The 19,144-nt window shown below is 42.5% G+C and overlaps 1 long non-coding RNA gene and 1 pseudogene across 2 annotated transcripts in view; one reads left to right on the top strand and one right to left on the bottom strand.

The window, feature by feature from the left end:
• The window catches only part of LOC137635412 (uncharacterized), a 49,621-nt gene that overhangs the window by 14,136 nt on the left and 16,341 nt on the right, over positions 1-19,144 (top strand). The gene's annotated exons all lie outside the window — the stretch shown is intronic.
• Positions 11,706-13,200, bottom strand: LOC137635414 (uncharacterized; annotated as a pseudogene).

Below are 19,144 nucleotides of genomic sequence, written 5' to 3'. Positions count from 1 at the left end.
CGTTCTCTATCGGCCCTGTGGTGGCTGCACAACAGCTGGTTTAAAACCTCAGGCTCCTTAATGGACAAGTAGCAGAAGGTTGAGGGCATTGTTACCCGGTCTTAGTTTGCATGAATGAAAAGGTTTGTCTGGCCCTTATTCTTTTCTTCATCCTCCCATCTCTTGGGGAAAGCAGCATCCTGGGTTCTCTGTGTTCCTAGTATTAAGCTAATACTGTCACGTCCCCATACCCTGACGAGGTGGTATTGGTAGCTGTTCGAAAGATTTTGATGAGTTTAAAATTTTTACTTATTTATGGGAGAGAATGCTTCTATGTTATAACGTACATGGAATGTTTACATTAATGTTATATAGTACATGAACTAATATTTATTGGGATATATTTTACAGTATGGATGAATATTGAAGTTACCCTTTCAATTATTAATCATATTTTGAGCACTTCATTTAGAAGTGCGAGGAATTTTGTTCTGTTTCCTTTTATAAGGTTTTCATATTGGCTGTGGTGAAACACTGGGGAATTTACAACCACATATAATAACTTTCTTTAAACTGTAAACCCTCGTGCACCAACTTTGCACGAGGCCAAGTTACAGAACTGAGAAACAAACTTACTTAAGAGACATCTGCCGTTTACCTTCGATTCAAACTATATTTCCTGCACCGATTCTTTTGGGGGTGATGCCACACGGGTTCACAAAGACTCAATTAAAAAGTTTGACATATATTTAATATTTAAAGTACACAAACAAAATCATCAGAGTTACGTTAAAGAGCGAACATTAACATTACCTCAAATGAACAAATTTACGTTACTTGATGAAAATTAAACAATTATCAAATGGGGTTACAGAGTATTCTTATAAGAACATTGCTGCAACAATGCGATGGTTCACGAGGTGATGATGGTCGGATTCAGTAGAATATCTTCTAATTACTTGCCTTTTGGAGTCTGCTGGTAGAAGCCCGCCCGTGTCACATTTCCACCCTGGAAGAGAACTCAGGAGGAGTACAATGTTGTCACATTTACAAATTTCCAAGGGTTACGTAACAAACATCAAGTGATTTAATTGTAACCCAACATAAAAAAAGGGGTTTCGTCCAGAAGGCAAGTTTAAATTACTGGCATGTGCCCTTACAATAATCAAACAATATATATATAATCTCCACAGGAAGAAGTTTGACAACAATGGGATGATACGTCATTTCATCTGATGTAGATGGATAAAATTTGCAAGAAAGTTAGCTTATTACTTAAATATTATTATACTAATTCATACAAACTCATTGATATAGTTAATATGATAAAACTACTTCTGTGGAGGAAAATAATCACATTTAAACATATATTCATAGAAACTTGGAAATACCTTAGAAACCGAATACTTTTATTCAAGGGGAATAAATGTCAATTTTTGACTTGGCAAAGGATTCTGATTCTGTTGAAACCATCATCAAAGAGCCTCGGTTAGATTTTGCCAGTCGTCTATTACTTCTCCATTCATTGTCTCCCACTTCATGCTTCATAGTCCTCAGCCATGTAGACCTGGGTCTTCCAACTCTTCTAGTGCCTTGTGGAGCCCAATTTAAAGGTTTGGTGAACTAGTCTCTCTTGGTGAGTGCGAAGAGCATGCCCAAACCATCTCCATCTACCCCTCCCCATGATCTCATCCACATATGGTACTCGAGTAATCTCTCTTATAGTTTCATTTCTAACCCTGCGTGCAGCCATTTAGCTCCCAATATTCTTCTCAGGGCTTTGTTCTCAAATCTACAAAATCTGTTGGATATTTTCTCATTGTCGTATCATGACTCGCGTCCATACAGTAACACCGATCTCACTGAAACGAGATATAAAAAAACTCGCAGGAATAAATGATGTTGAAGAAGGTTTTTGGATATCCGTGTTGGCTTAAAGTCTCAGATTGTATGTATGATGCTTAGTTTATTTCCTCTGTTGAAAAGCTGTTTTGAATTCAGTTTCATAAAGAATCATGGTTTAAAGGTTGTCATGAATGTCACAGCAAAGGGACAGTGACAATGCCATAAACTGACCTTATATACTTACTGGTATGATCAGCACCCAAGTCCCTTCACCAACAAACTAGGACCAGGGAGGAACAGTCAGTGGCTGCTTATGACTTAAGCAGGTAGTCCTGTAGGCTCCCCCCAAACTCCCCACCCTAACCTCACAAGGATGGTGACGTTAACCCTTTTACCCCCAAAGGACGTACTGGTACGTTTCACAAAACTCATCCGTTTACCCCCATGGACGTACTGGTACGTCCTTGCAAAAAAATGCTTTAACATTTTCTTTTTTCATATTTTTGATAATTTTTTGAGAAAATTCAGGCATTTTCCAAGAGAATGAGACCAACCTGACCTCTCTATGACAAAAATTAAGGCTGTTAGAGCAATTTAAAAAAAATATATACTGCAAAATGTGCTGGGGAAAAAATAACCCCTTGGGGGTTAAGGGTTGCAAGTTTCCAAAGAGCCTGGGGGTAAAAGGGTTAACAGGCTCTACAATAAACTATTAAGCCTGAGTAGGTCTTGAACCTCCCTCCAACAGAATGCCAGGCAAACTTTTTCAATGGGAAGTTAGAATGATCATTTAGGAAACTGCCGTGGTAAATACGATTTGGATTTTCATATTGCACTTGAGTTCTGTCATGAAAATCTTGGTAAGCAATTTAGGTTTTCACTTTAGAAATGTCCTTTGATCTGGAAATATTTTCTGTTTAGTTTTCTCTTTGGATGAAGGACTTGAAGGGTACTTGTCATCTTTAATCCTTTCATAATGTTATAATTCAATAGCTAAAATGAATTCTTTTCATCCTGAGGATGTTACAAACTTGTATTTTCTGAGCTAGTCAGGATTACTTGTCCCCTCTTGAAGGATTTCATTTTTTCCCTCCATTCATATACAGTATTTGTGTAGGATTAATTTAATGCAGGTGTTGATACCTTGACCCAAAATAGTCTTGATTTGTCTTCATTTGTCCAAATCGTTTGTTGATATTCTTCTGTCTGTTCCAAGGATTTATCTGTACCTTCGGTAAATCTGTTATGGATTCAACTCGAAATATAAATGTGTTCTTTGCATTGTTAAACCAGACTCTTTACGTATCATTTCTTAGGATCCTTTCTGCCCTTTCTAGGCACATCTTGTGAAGATACGTGAAATGTGGGTCCTCATATGTGAAAACTCCTCCGTAAATCTTGATTTTAAAAGGTTCTGGTCAAATGCTCTCCGTAGACTTTGATTATGATGTTGCATTCAACAGCTGATTTTTATATGAATATTTGTTTAGGTGCTTCTTTCAACTGCTGCTTTTTCTAAATATTTTTGAGTTCTACTTTTCCTCATCCGTTTTAGATGTTTAGATGAAAACATTTGAAGAATACTGCTTTGATCAGTCTTCTATTATACTCTCTTTTGCTCTTGAAGGAAAGAAAGACTATTTGTTTTTTTGTTTTTTTGATATTCTGATACAGGAATATTCTTTCAGTGTAACTTGAGATGTAATCTTAGCTCAAATGCATTTGATTACTGTACTTTCTGCACTTCTTACTAGAGAATATCTTTCCAGTAATTTTCATTTCATTTGATTTACGATTTCATTATTGAAAGTCTTATCAGCTTGACATCATCATCATATATTATCACAACAATTTTTATCCACAGCGCAGTGGCCTGATTGCATTCGTAGAGGTCCAAATTTGTACAGGTTGGCCCCTGTTCACACCCACGAAATGTGTGGTCCATTGTCTGGATGGGATGCCCAGATGGGCACTCGGCTGAGGGGGCGAGGTCCCACTTATGAAAATTGTCTCCAGGTTTTTCAACTCTTAGATTTCGCTTCATTAGGAGTAACCCACAGGGCCTCTGGATGGCCTCACCAGGTAGTCTCAGCTGTTTGTTTGTTTCTCTCCAGTGTTCTAGGCAGTAAGCTGCTGACTCCATTGGGTCAAGGCTAGTGGTGGTTATGGAGCTCTCGCAAGATGTCAGTCTTTGTCCAACCACCCGGTGATCATAGAGCGTGTGCTTTTCATCATTCTCTTGTTTATATTCTGGGTCTTTTCAGTGTTTGGTGGTGCAATGCCTGCCCATGTATAGGGTATTTGAAGGGCTGTTGGTCTTAAGGCAACATACTTGATTGAGTCCATTATCAACTTTATGGGAATGACATCGACCTTTCCCAGACTGGCGTGCAGCTTTTGGCAGTGGATTAGTCGAGTGCCAGAGCTGTTTTAGTCTTGAGGTTTGAGCATTTTTTCCACAATATAAAGAGGTTATATCTGGCATTTATCTTCAGCTTTACTTTCCTTACATGCTCCCTAAAAGATGGCGTTCGGTTTAATGTAACGCCTAAATATTGTAGCAGGGAAGCTATCATTCCATACGTTCAACTCCCCTTTCGCTCAGTAATTTGTAAGCGGGAAAGAAAGTGTCTGTGTTTTAATTGGGTTGGCATTTAGGAAGTTTCACTTGTAGTATTCATTAAGTATCGAATAATTTGCTCTCATTGGTAGTAAATGAATCTGACTGTCACTGGATGGCTAAGCACAGATCACCTGCATATGTAAATTACGGATATACTGTATCTAAACTTGACCTGAGGAACGTCGACCTTTAGCTATCAAGTAAGATGCCGTAGTCATTTTCATTGTCTGCAGTTCTATGCAACGTTAGGTGATCGTTATATTGAATTTACCTTACTCATAAAAGAAGTAGATTCCATTGTGCCTTTAGAAAATTATAATAAGTGTTTTAATATTCCTGTGAACAGCTATTGATACAATGAGTCTTTATCCAAATGTCTTTTGAGGTCTTTAGCGTTGGTCTTTGCTTTTTTGAGTGCTTAAGCAGACTATAGATTTTGACCTTTGTATCTCCTGTTGTCTTAATGGAAATGCTGTAACCTTTTCTTGTTTGTCGATGCCATCACCCATTATTGAGATTCGCTCTGTTTTGACCCTTGTAGTATTTGACCAAGGAATTTTCATTGACAAACTTATTCCATTGTGCCTCTACAAAATCTTAATACCTGTATTAATATTTTTGGGCTCAAGCCATGTCGTCCTGATGGAAGGTTCCTTCAGTAGCTTCCTTTGGATATATATAACTACTAAGATATTCCCAGAGAATTAAACTAAAGGTTTTCACAGAATTCTAACTTCTGGAGCTAGTATTCTAAGGTTTATCCCTTTAGAATATCGTATATCAACAGGGGAGGCATGCATTAACACGTCACATGGCCATCTGCACCCCACCTAGCGTTTACGCTTCGAGGGGGAGATGTGGCGAGTTTACAAAATCATAATACCTGTATTAATATGTTTATGAACAGCTATTGATACAATCTGGGTTGATCTGTATTTGTTTTGAGTTCTGTAGCTGAGGTCTTTGCTTATTTTTGTGCTCAAGCAGGCTGTCGATTCTTTTGCCTCGATGTCTCATATCCGTTGTATTTTCTCATGTTGATTTCTGTGGATGTCATTAGGTTTACCCTCCTTTGGTGTAAGGAAATTGCTGCAGCTCTCGACTTTTCTAGTGTTTGTTGGCACCATTAGCCAATTTGTGTTTTGACTCGTACAGTATTTGAACAAGGAATTTACATGGACATTTTGACTGTACTCAGTGTACGAATGTCGTTTGCTATTGTTTTTCATTTACAAATCTGTATTTACTTTGTAAATAACTGTATTTTGCTTAAACTTGAGATGGATTTCAATGTCCTTTGATAGCTGCCATTTTCTCAGGGGAGTCAATTTTTCCCTGTGCAGCTTAAATTGCTAAATTTTGTCATTTTTGGGCAAAATTAGTTGAAATCCCTTCTCTGTCATACAACTTTTTACCCCAAATGGACGTGCTGGTACATTTCACAAAACTCATCCCTTTACCCACATGGACATACCGGTACGTCCTTGCAAAAAACGGCTATTTACATTGCATATTTTGAATAACTTTATAAGAAACTTCAGGCATTTTCCAAAAGAATGAGACCAACCTCACCTCTCTATGACGAAAGTTAAGGCTGTTAGAGCAATTTGAAAAAAATATATTGCAAAATGTGCTTGAGAAGGAAAACGCCTTGGGGTAAAAGGGGATAATGTCTTGCTAATCATCCCAGACACATGAAGTGGATATGTGTCTGTGTAAGGCGTTTAAAAGTGCAAGATGGAGTAGGACATTATCCCTGTCGCAGTGGAGTTTGTTTTGGATCACAGCAGTGTCAAGAGGTCTCCGGAAGAGGTCATGATCTGCACATATGAGCTGTTCATTGTATCCAGTTTCCTTAAAACTTTATTGCAAGCAAGCTATGACTGCCAACTCAATGGGAATGTCCCTAGTTATCGGATGTGCTTGAAGGGATTTTGCCTTCCGTTTATGACTGCAATTTTGCTTTCTTCTGATTACGAATGTTAGATTAGAGGGTATGTTGTATAATCTCCCGTTTGGGTTGATTTTGTTGCCAGTCACCTTTCGGTTGTGACTAGGATTCCTTTGGTGTCGTAAGTCCTGCGTACTTTAGTTTTTCTGCTTCAGTCTTAATTGCCTACATTCTAAATACGCGTCTTTGTATGCTGGGTTTCCGAAACATTTTGAATTGACCCATTTGCCTCAAACATTGATTTAATCATTCTGGTGTTAGGCATATGTTTAACCATTAGGCCGGGAGCACACTAGTGACTCTGTGGCGCCACAAAGCCACAGCATTGTGTGGCGGGGATGTGGTCTCCCATAGGTTTCCATTGTTTTCAAAGCCACGCCACGCCTGTGGCAAGGATGAGCGACAGAGAGCCACAGTCGCTTGCCACAGTCGCTAGTTTGCGCGGCAAAACTTGAAAACAATGGAAACCTTTGGGAGGCCACATCCCCCCGCCACACAATGCTGTGGCTTTATGGCGCCACAAGAGTCGCTAGTGTGCTCCCGGCCTTATTCTGGCAATTAGTTTTTAAAAAAAGGCTCAGTTTTCACCCAAGACACTGTTGGTTAGTTGCCTATAAGGAAGAAAGAAAAACCAGCACAAAGATATAGTGGAGAAATCCTTAGGATAACAGCCTTGCATCTTTATGACTTTTAGGGAAAAAATCCTGTTGTTTCCTAAGGTTTAAGTGTAGGCCATTGCTATGTGGAGCTATTCTTGTGGACTCGGAATTTTATATATTGCTTGACTTTCCAGTTGGGTAACTTTAGTACATTATTTCAGTGTAATCTTTCTTGGTTAGAAAATTATCTGCCTGAGTTTTGGAAACTTTTAAGTCTTCAAGTTGATTGTCACTGGTCTCAAACTTAGTGCCAAGTGATAGACTCGGTTTGTTTTTTATCAGTGATTTGTGGGATATTCTTCTCATAGCTTTGATCTGTTTCAGTGACTTTATGGTCTCACGGCAAATCCAAGGTGGTTGAACTTGCGAATTTTAAGTAATTTGTATTTTTCCCAACAGTACTTACCTCGAACTACTTTCTTAGGAGAGTCTGAGTATCTCCTTAATCACCGACCAAGAATTTTGCGTAGTTCCCCCTCTCTCCGCTACCTCGCAGGGGCGCTCCGGGGCGGAAGGATACTCGCCCTGGGGCGACCCTGGGTCAGCGCGTGGGGTCTTGTAAGATACCCGGGGTAGGATGGGAGGGCCATAACCCGAAAGTAGTTCGAGGTAAGTACTGTTAGGAAAAATACAAATTACTTAAAATTTGTGATTTGTTCCAACACGGAGTACTTGCCTCGAACTACTTTCTTAGGAGACTTATACCTTAGGAGGAGGGAGTGGCTTACAGTTCGGAATATTCGAGACTTGCTTGGGTACGTGACCTAGATAGGAGACTAGGTCTGGAATGCCCAGGGATGTGCCTCAACGTCCCATTCTCTCATGTGAATCTAAGGTGGTTGATCTTGCGAATCACACAAGCGCGATATTGTTTTAGTATTGTAGCTTAGGATTTGTTGACATGGAATGAGATTGGATGATCCAGGTACATTTAACCTCAATTTAAGAATGGTCTTTGCATTACATTTTCAACTCTGTATGAATATGATGGGAGCATTTGGAGGAACATTGAGAGTAGCTACATTTTCTCTTAGTTTGCTGGAAAGGAAATCACTCTGAACGTTTCCTTTAGTTGCATGGGTTGAATAGGGAACCCATCCCTGTTTATTTTTGGCATAATTATTTCACATTGATTAATCTAAAGTAATGGATATACTTGGAACCATTAGCAAGCTCAAATGGAACTGGGCGGGGCACATTGCCAGGATGACAGACAACCGGTGGACATCACGAACAACCTTCTGGACACCCCGAGGATACACAAGAAACCGAGGAAGACAAAAAACCAGCTGGCGAGATGACTTAGACCAACATAAGCAACAGTGGCACAGAATAGCTTGCAATAGAGATCTGTGGAGGAACCTGGGGAAGGCCTACATCCAACAAAGGACTTTTGAAGGCTGAAATGATGATGATGATGATGAATCTGTTATTGGACTTTGGTGAAACAGTTTCTTTGGTTATCACAGTCTAATGGGTCTTAAGAAATTCTCAGTTTAATTTGCATCCGATGTGTTGGAGAAGTTTAAGTTTGTTTTTGTTGTCGGTGTATCAGGATGCAGTTGGGACAGGATTTAGGTTGGCAAAATACAGTACCTTAAAAAGGCAATAATTTAACCCTTTTACCCCCAGGCTATTTGGAAATTTCCAACCCTTAACCCCCAGGGGGTTATTTTTTTCCCAGCACATTTTGCAGTATATTTTATTTAAATTGCTCTAACAGCCTTAATTTTTGTCATAGAGAGGTCAGGTTGGTCTCATTCTCTTGGAAAATGCCTGAAGTTTCTCATAGCATTTTTTTGCAAGGACGTACTGGTACGTTCATGGGGGTAAAGGGATGGCTTTTGTGAAACGTACCGGTACGTCCACGTGGGTAAAAGGGTTAATAAGATGCGCAGTCATACCGTAAATTATGAATGAAGGACAACCTGGTACAGTTATTGGAATCTGATCAACGCAAGTGCTGAGGAGGAATGAGGATGGGGGGTGGGGGAGATGTAGGGGTAGAGAGGGGGGATGTTGATGAAGGAGAGGTCTAATTGGTGAGGGATCTATGGTCGTGGTTCAATCACGCCCCAGTTTTCTATACCGACACTCAAAGAGTGAGCGAGTTGGGTTTATTCCTAGCATTCCATGCATCTCTTTTTTTTTTCTCTGGTATATTCAGCAATAATTATGCCTTAGAAATGGTGCTAGAGGAGCATTTCATGGAGCGACACAGGTCGAGCCCAGAAATAGATTTTTCCTTCGTCAAAATCCCTTTATCTTTTGGTTTACAAAATAAGCAGGAAGTAACTTCACTATTCATTTTAATTTAATGTAAAGGTCAGGTAGTTGCCCTCCAAGGGAGAAACTGATAGCTGCATTTTGGTATTTAACCCTTCTACCCCCAATGGATGTACTGGTACGTTTCACAAAACTCATCCCTTTACCCCCATGGACGTACAGTACTGGTACGTCTTTGCAAAAAAATGCTATTTACATTTTTTTGCATATTTTTTGATAACTTTATAAGAAATTTCAGGCATTTCCCACAATAATGAGACCAACCTGACCTCTCTATGACAAAAATTAAGGCTGTTAGAGCAATTTAAAAGATATATATTGCAAAATGTGCTTGAAAAAAAAGAAATGCCCGGCTGTTAAGGGTTGGAAAGTTCCAAATAGCCTGGGGGTAAATGGGTTAAGGCTACCTTGGTACCAATACCATGCCTTTCAGTTCCACGTTGAAGGGTGTGCTGCCTGTACTAACTCGTCAGTGTAGGGAAATGCGACAGCTGTCCCATCTGGCACATAGACACTCCCTCGCAGCAGGCTGGACGCATGCAGGACGCACCACGTCGCAAACAGAGGAAGCTCGCAATTGTATTCAGCCATGGTGGAGAGATGTCAGTGTAGGTGGGTGGACCAAGCGTCGGACTGTTGAGTGAAGGTTACACCAGAGGCATATGGTCCGTGCGAATGACGAAGGGCATACCTTTAAAAAATGGCGAAAGTGATGGAGAGCTTAATGCACCGCCTGTAAATTCGCGGTTGAACGTTGAGTATCTGGATTCCACTTTGGACAGTTTTCTGTTGAAGAAGACCAGGCACGGTGAGCCGTTGACCACCTCCCCGAGTACTGCACCAATAGCGACATCGCTGTTTTCGGTAGAGAGAAGGAGAGAGGCATGTGGCACAGAAAAAGTGAGAGCAGCAGCAGTTGATGGGGCATTCTTTTCATTGCAGAAGGCCTGTTCTTGAAAGGGACCCCTCTTGAGGTCTTTTGGCATGCCCTTAAGGGAAATGTAGAGGGTTGTAAGAGTGGCGTTGATGGCTGGCAGGAAACGGTGATAGTAGTAGATCATGCCCAAGAATTCTTTTATTGCTTTGATGATCGAGGGCGTGGGGAAGTTCTGAACAGCTGCTATCTCCTCAGGGAGGGGATGGACTCATTCAGGAGTGATAGGGTACTCCAAGAATGATACTGTACTTTGTTAGGGCCGAAGGTACACTTGTCGCACCAAACTGTAAGGTCGTACTGTTGTAGGCGGTGGAGCACGATGCGTAGGTGACGGAGTTGTTCCTCTTTGGAGGAAGAGAGCACAAGTACTGTATTCAGTCAACGTAACATACACCGAAGGAAAGGTCCCCAAAGATGCCTTCCATAGGGTGTTGAAAAGTGGCCCCAGTATTATGAAGGTCAAAACAGGAGTAACTGAAGATGTATGTACCAAAGGGGGTGGTGTTGGCGATCTACTATGCATATCAGACCCTATGACATACTGTTTTTCGCAAATATCTTTGAGACGAAGACTCGGATCAGCATGGTGCTTTGGCAAAGATTGTTTCACACACTCCGCTAATTTTTGACACTACTGTGCATTGTCAAATGCTGCTAATTATGGCGTTTACTCTTGACTGTGAAGTCAAAAACCTGCGTGAGCCATTTACACATTCGAACAGGTGAGGCGTGACGTAGTAGTGACGTCCATTCATCCACTAACTCCGCCCCTGCCTTCCCGTACTACCACCATCCCTCCCTTTCCCTCCCTCCTACCCCACTCCTACTCTCTCTTCCCACCCTCTTTCTCCTCCATACCTTCCTTTCCTCTCCCTCAATCCCCCCTTCTCTCTCTCTCTCTCTCTCTCTCTCTCTCTCTCTCTCTCTCTCTCTCTCTCTCCCCACGAAGAAATGAAGCTATGCACACATAACTTATTTATAATGGCGGATAACTCGAATGTATATATGTTAAGTATGGTAGGGTGTTTTATGCACGACCCTGATTCCTGTTCCAGCGCAACTTGCTGTTGCTTAATTATTGTATGAGGTTTGTTTGACAATTATTCAACCATTGAAAGTTATACGAATATGCGACCCTAATACCCATAGGTTACGTTGAACGTATGATGGGATGAAGCATGTAGCTGACGCTTGGTCATTTATAGGAAATCGTGTAAGAGATGGAAAGGAAAAGGGTGGAACTGAAATGGGAATCCGATGCAGAGTAAAAACTTAGAACGAAATTGACGTGATAAATATATGAATAATTTATTCTATTGTTAGGAAAAGGCTGCCATATGTTAAAAAGTCATTGCAGACATAAATAGACAGTGAGTATATGATGGCTGGATTAATACTATAAATAACTGACCACATATTTTACTTTTAATATTCACTCTCGAGGTTGATGCAGACGGGATCAACACCTTCTCGTATGTTGTCAGAGGACCAATACTCGTCCTCGAAGGCTCTGGCTCGTCTCACCGCTCCTGCCCACACCTCCTTTGTTGCGCACAGCTTGGCTTCTTGCAGCCTCACCCGGGTAAATCGCTGCAAGGTGGAGCGCACATACCGCTTCATGGCGCCCCAAACCTGTTCGATGGCGTCAAGGTCGGGATGTGCAGGTGGTAGTCGGACGATTTCATGTCCCCATTCATGGATGACATTGTCAACTGTGTACCTTGGTTCTGGTCGGTTCTTCCTGCAGAGTTGAAGAAGCTCCAGGCGTGTGGCGTGGTGCGGGAAGGGGATTATGCGGCTCGCCAGCCAATTCATCAACTCTGCTTTCTTGGTGGTGGTGGTGAGGCAGTGACTTTTCTCCGTCAACTGGCTGTGGTAAGGCGCGTTGTCCAACACCAAAACCGATGGTTCATCTAAGGACGGTAGAAGTTGCAACGTGAGCCAGCGGAGGAATAGAGTGCTGTTCATTTCCCCGTGGTATTTACCAGTTTTGTTTTTTGCAGGAAAGCACAGAAATGAATAATTTACAAAACCGTGTTCTGTGCCACCTGCTACTACCACAAATCACTCCCCTTCTCCAGGTGGCACCTGATGGCTGTAGGTGGCACTAGTAGCAGGCTGGGAGGTGTCTACCCACTCCCTGTTGTGCTGCATTCGAGTGGTGAACCATGTCTCATCCACGTATACTACTTGTCTTCCCTCCTTTCGATGTCGCTGGAGTGGTCGGAGAGCCCCAACACGGCGACACACAACATCTAGCGACTCCTTCCTTAGGTACATTTTCCTCTGTGAAATCCCGTAGCGGAATCCCATGTTGTGCAGCACTCGCCACATCGTCATTTCTGAGGTTTCCCCTGGAATAATACTTGCCGTCTTCAAACTTTCAGTCAGGGTGCCAATAGTAAAGGTTTCCTTTGCTGCAAACTTGGCATGGACATGGCGGCGAATGGCACCAACAGTGAAACTGTCCAAAACAGGTGGTGTGACAGGGGGCGGCGGTGAGTGTGGCGGTGTCACAAGGGGAGTGGCTGTCCCGCATGGTGAATCTGGCCGAGAACGTGTGCTTCGCTGAACCAGCAACTGCACTGCATTTGTGGTCATTCCCATGACCTCTGCAACACGACATAGGGCCTGTTGGGGAAAGGAAATCGGATATGATAACATGTTCGAAACTATTATGTTGAGATTTGTATTTTTTTACCAGGCAACAATCAAAATAATGTTCCCTTTTATTATCATAGGTAGCTGTGAAAGATATTGACTGGTTCATCTGTAACTATGGAATACAACTTTGATTCATTACTTAGCTATTCAAACTTATCCTCAGTTTCCTTTCAATATGCTCTTGGTTGAAGATATGGAAGAGTCGTAGTGCGATGACTCCTTTGCACCCACGCGGACATCGCTGCTTGTTGGCCATGGTTGAGAGCGATGAAATACTTCTCCACAGGACTTTGCCATCAGCTGTATATCGGCCACACGCCAGTTACTTACCATGTTACCTTCTGCACTTACCAAATACGGTATAACCGTCAAAGAAGCAAGAACATCGATTACGATTGTTTGCATAAACGATCAAACCTTACTCGGCATATAATTTTTATTAATCTGTCATTAATTCGTCATACTTGTGTCTGGCTTCATTTACAGTGTAGCCTCAAGACAGACAGAGAGAGAGAGAGAAAGAGAAAGAGAGAGAGAGAGAGAGAGAGAGAGAGAGAGAGAGAGGGGGGAAATGAGGAAGGGGTAAGGGACGTATGGAGGAGAAAGAGGTAGGGGGATAAGAGGGGAGGAAAGGGAGTAGGGGAAGCCAGGAGTGGAGGTAGTGGGTGGATAGACGTCACAAATACGTCACGCCTCACCTGTTCAAATGTGTAGTAGCTCACGCAGGTTTTTGACTTCACAGTCAAGAGTAAATGCCATAATTAGCCGCATTTTACAGTGTACAATGGTGTTAAAAATTAGCGGAGTGTGTGAAACAATCTGTGCTAAAGCACCATGCTGATCCGAGTCTTCCGTTTCAAAGATATTTGCGAAAAACAGTATGTCATAGAGTCTGATATGCATAGGAGGTGATGGCGCCTGATAATACCCCTTTAGGAGGTCGAGCATGAAGAAAACCTTTGCATTGTGCAAGTAAGATGTCACGTTAGCGATGTTTGGGAGCAGGTAGTGATCCGGTTCTGTCTGCATGTACAAATGCCTGTAATGCCTCATATGGACAAGGGAGCCATCTATCTTCAGGACGATGTGTAAGGGTGACGATCATGGGCTTGAGGCTTTTTGGCAAAGGCCCATTTCTTCCATTTCAGCGAACATTTGTTTAGCAGCTGCCAAATGACCTGGTGTAAGATGCCTGAATCTGGCTAACAGTGGGAGCCCTGTTTTCTATATATGGTGATAAATACTGTGTTTGCCAGGAACTGTGGGAGTTTGGTGAAGTTCTGAATGGAAGACTTCCGGGTATGAGTGAGGGGGTGAGCGTAGTCATCCGTGGAGAGCGAGGTTGGAAGGGGTGGGTTTAAGAGGTGTTGACGAGTAAGAGTCTGCGTTGAATAACCGTTAACGAGGAAGTCTGTACTGACTAACCGTCGGTGAGCGACATCAACCAAGAGGTGGAAATGTGAGAAGAAATCTGCACCCAGGATTGTCAATGTAACGTCAGCAATGAGAACTTCCAATGATATATGGCGCTTCTAAGCGATAATGTGAGGGTCTTGTATCTGTAGGTGGGCATCGCAGATCCATTGACAGCTACCAGGCGGGCGCCTGTACCTGCATCATGTAAAAAGAAAAGATTAGTAACAGGGGAGGCCACTGCCACAAGCAATGACCTACTTATACATTTTTTGGCTTCTGACAACTGTTTGCAATTTCTTCGCAGCAGCCATGTATCTGAATGATAGTGGCTGCTGTCGATGGGCGTCAGTAAGTAGCAGTAGAGGTTGTTGGTTGGGGCGTGAGTTGCGGCATATATGGGTGGTGGGTGGCTTTGTCGTCGCTCGGACACATCACGGTGTGGGCATCTATGTCCTACTGCATTCACTTCGGCTTTGGTCGATGTTGAATAGTTGTCCTCTTCGTCAGGAGTAGAGCTATTGGTGGAGGTCTAGAAGGTGGTGAAGTAGCTGTTCATTAGGACGTCGACTTTGGTCATCTGGTCCTTCATGGGCAAAATATTGTCATCGGATATGGTAGTGAGTAACCGTTTGGGTAGGAGTCATACCCTAAGGGCACAAAGTAAGTTCACCTCTTGGGGAAAGCCGTCTGGGGGGGGGTTGTAGGCGAGCATTACTGGTCATTTCCGTGAAAGCGAGCGAAGCCTTGATCCCCCAACGGTTGTTGAGAGAGCTGAAAAAGTTTGGCTGTACGGGCGATTGGCGATGGTTAGTACTGCTCCAGGGGGTATGTTTTGAAGGCGCCGTACGCTATTGGCGTGTCTCCTTGTCGCAAAGCCAATCTGAGATTCCCGAAAAAGTGTCCTCTGGGATCGCCGCAAGAAAGTTAGTTTGCTTTGGTGTTTGGGTCAGTCAGGCGAAACTGAACTTGGGCATGCTGGAACCAGGGGAACGCTTTTTGCTGATGAAGGGCGGCAGTTTCTTTGAGGCGGCGTGTGTTGAAGAGTCAGGTTCTGTAGGCGGCATTGTAACAAGTAGGATACAGGAGTGAGGGGGAAGGCAGGAGGAAGCTGGTAACTCAGACGGTCAGTAATTGTGCATCTTTAGGGTTAGACGAAATCCACAAACTCTTTAGTCTTTGAGATAAGACAAGTTCCACGTACTCTTTAGACTTTGGGTTAGACAGGATCTCCATACTCTGTAAACTTTGGAGTCAGACAAAATCTACATACTCATAAGAGTTTGAGGTTAGACAAACTCTACATACTCTTTAGACTTTGGGGTATAGTGAGCCCTCGCTACTTCACGGTTCGACCATCGCGGATTCACGACTTCACAGACTTTTTTCATTAAATACGGCATCCGATTTCTTCAGCAAACCACTATTTTTTGGGAAACATCATTTTATTCTACAAAATTGCTACTCTTTAAATAGTTAATTGCACATTAAGAAAGCGTGTACTTTTGTTTTTAAATTTCTGGTGTGTTTTAAAAATCGAGTATTGTTGACTTGTTTTTGTTTTACTTTTGGCTGTGATCAGATCAGCTGACATCTAGCTGCCGCTCTTGAGAGCGTACGAATACACTAACAAAGTATCGTTTATACCATTTCTTAACTTATTCAAACCGTCTATACAGTTGATATTACATAAGCACCAATGTGTTATAACCTATCAAATTTTTTTGTTTATTACATTTAAAACAACACACTCTCTCTCTCTCTCTCTCTCTCTCTCTCTCTCTCTCTCTCTCTCTCTCTCTCTCTCTCTCTCTCTCTCTCTCTCTCTGGGCTACTTTTCACTACCTCCCATTCCTTACCCCTCTCTATCTCTCTAACAAATGATATCTTTGTTGCTCCTCAAAGTTTCATTTATATTGAAAATCAATCATGATTCAATTTTCCTTACTTTCTCCAATTTCGCACCATCGGTCACATCGCGGTATTTTCGAAATTTCCGGAAAATCTGCGATATATACAGTAGAACCTCGGTTTACGAATTTAATTCGTTCCTAATGCGAACTCGTAAACAGAAAAATTCGTATCGCGAAACGAATTTCCCCATAAGAATGTTATAAAATCGAAATAATTAGTTCAACCCATCTACAAAAACCAATTTTCACAAATTTTTCCTTACACATACAGTACTCTACTGTACTCTACACAAAATTATTAAAGTATTGCAGTCATTTAATGATGAAAATATGGATATGCATGCACAGTAAACCTGAACTTTACCTTAGAGGAGTGTCGCTGCTGGCTTGATGGAGACGAGAGGAGGGGAAGGAGGAGGAGGGGGTTACTGCTTGGAGGGAGAGTCTCCCTCCATGAGAACTTCAGGAACGTTGACTGGAGTTCTCTCGCGAGAATGGCGTTCACTATCACTGGTTTTGCGTTTGCGAGACTCTTGGTCGTCGTCTTTCACAGTTCTTTTCTCCCCCTTCACAAGATATTTTTCAATAGACACCTGCTTTTGTCTGTTCTTTAAAATTTTATAGAAGTGACCCACCCCATTATCGACTAATAAATTTATTGCACGGTCTGTTTCAGCCTTATTCGGGACATTTTCCTCAAGAAAACTTTTCACGTCTTCCCACTTCTTTAAAAAATCTTTTATCTCACTCGAAGACAGTGATTTTGCAGTGCCTCCCTCCTCCTCAGATGAGATTTCCTCTATTACCTCTCTTTGCTGCTGCTCGTGCAGGTCCTTCAGCTCCTCGGTGGTCAGCTGCTCCTTATGCTCCTGCAGGAGGTCGTCGATGTCATCCGTGTCCACCTCCAGCCCCATTGCCTTGCCCAAGGACACAATATCCTCGTCAACTGCTTCCTCCTGGTTGGGTTCGAACCCCTCGAAATCCCGTTCTGCAACGGCGTCGGGCCACAGTTTCTTCCAGGCGGAATTGAGGGTTCTCCTGGTGACTCCTTGCCAGGCTTTATCAATTAAAGTCAGGCAGTTGTAGATGGAGTAGTGATCCTTCCAAAACTCTCTGAGGGTAAGGTTGGTGCCCTCTGTTACTTCAAAGCAGCGCTGGAACATAGCTTTGGTATAAAGTTTTTTAAAATTTGAGATCACTTGCTGATCCATGGTCTGGAGTATTGGAGTGGTGTTGGGGGGTAGGAACTTCACCTTAATGAACTTATATTCCTCCGCTATGTCCTCTTCAATGGCTGGAGGATGGGCAGGAGCATTGTCCATTAACAGCAAGGCTTTGAGTGGGAGGTCCTTCTCCAGGAGGTATCTCTTGACTTCGGGACCAAAAACCTCGTTCATCCACTCAATGAAGAAGATCCTTGTCACCCAAGCCTTCGTATTAGAACGCCACATGACGTGCAACTTTTTCTTCTGCACATTGTTCTTCTTGAAGGCTCGTGGATTCTCCGAGTGATACACCAGGAGAGGTTTAATTTTGCAATCCCCACTGGCGTTGGAACAGAACAGCAGGGTTAGACGGTCTTTCATGGGCTTATGGCCAGGAAGGGCCTTTTCTTCTGCCGTGATATAGGTCCTCCTGGGCATTTTCTTCCAAAAGAGGCCTGTCTCATCGCAATTAAACACCTGTTGGGAAACGTAGTACTCGGAGTCCACGAGCCTTTTGAACTCTTTCACAAAAGACTCTGCTGCCTTCGTATCGGCGCTGGCCCCCTCGCCATGCCGAACAACACTATGGATACCCGTTCTCTTCTTGAATTTTTCAAACCAACCACGGCTTGCCTTAAAACTTTGTTTTTCTGCTGATTTGCCTGGCTCACTTCTCACCAAGTCCTCGTAAATAGTTCTTGCCTTCTCGCAAATCATGTTCTCATTTACTGAATCTCCTGCGAGCTGCTTTTCATTTAACCACACCATTAATAAATTTTCTACGTCATCAAGAATAGGTGGCCGTTGTTTTGACAACGTCGATACACCTTTAGCTACTTTAGCGGCCTTTATTTCTTCTTTTTTCTTTAATATTGTGCATATCGTCGACTGCGAGCGATTGAAAAAACTAGCAATGTCTTTCACACGCATGCCTTGGTCATGCTTCTCGATGATCTCCTTCTTCATCTCGATCGTTATCATCAGCTTCTTCTTACTGCTTTTCTTCTTCGACATCTTAGGAGCCATTGTCTATCACAATAATACACAGTACAGTACTGTAATCACAAATGAATGAAAATAAAACAAATCACAAACCACGTGTAAAAATCACAAAGAAATCGTCCACGAATTCACTAAGTATGTATGCTATCGAGACGGCGGATACTGAGATAATGAACGAGTGAAGGGGGTAATAAAGGGGATTAGGGGGTGGTAGGTATGCGTGGGAGGAGTCACGTGACTCCATTGTGAGATGCTGTCGTTAAGTTATTTCCATGAAAAATGCGATCAGGAAGCGCGGCGTTAACACTTTTCCACAAAAAACGGCGCGTGGGAGGGAAATTTAAATTCGTTAACCGATACAATATTCGTTAACCGAGACGAATTTTTCAGAGAAAGTCACTTCGTTAACCGAAAAATTCGTAAGCGGAGTCGTTCGTAAACCGAGGTTCTACTGTATATATATATACATGCGTTATGAAAAAAATCCGCGAAGTGGTGAACCCGCGATAGTCGAACCGCGAAGTAGCGAGGGATCACTGTACATGTGATATGGGGCACTCGGCTCTTGAGAGGCGTACTGTAGGTGGGTCATCTTGCAGGTTTTATGTGATCAATGGAGACCCAATGTTCTTTGCCACAAATGTGAATTGAGAAAGCCTTCGGATTG

This window comes from Palaemon carinicauda, unplaced genomic scaffold (genome assembly GCF_036898095.1).
Source record: "Palaemon carinicauda isolate YSFRI2023 unplaced genomic scaffold, ASM3689809v2 scaffold121, whole genome shotgun sequence".
NCBI classification, from domain to species: domain Eukaryota; kingdom Metazoa; phylum Arthropoda; class Malacostraca; order Decapoda; family Palaemonidae; genus Palaemon; species Palaemon carinicauda.
Note: the sequence above shows the minus strand (reverse complement) of the source record. Positions and strands in the feature narration are given on the sequence as shown.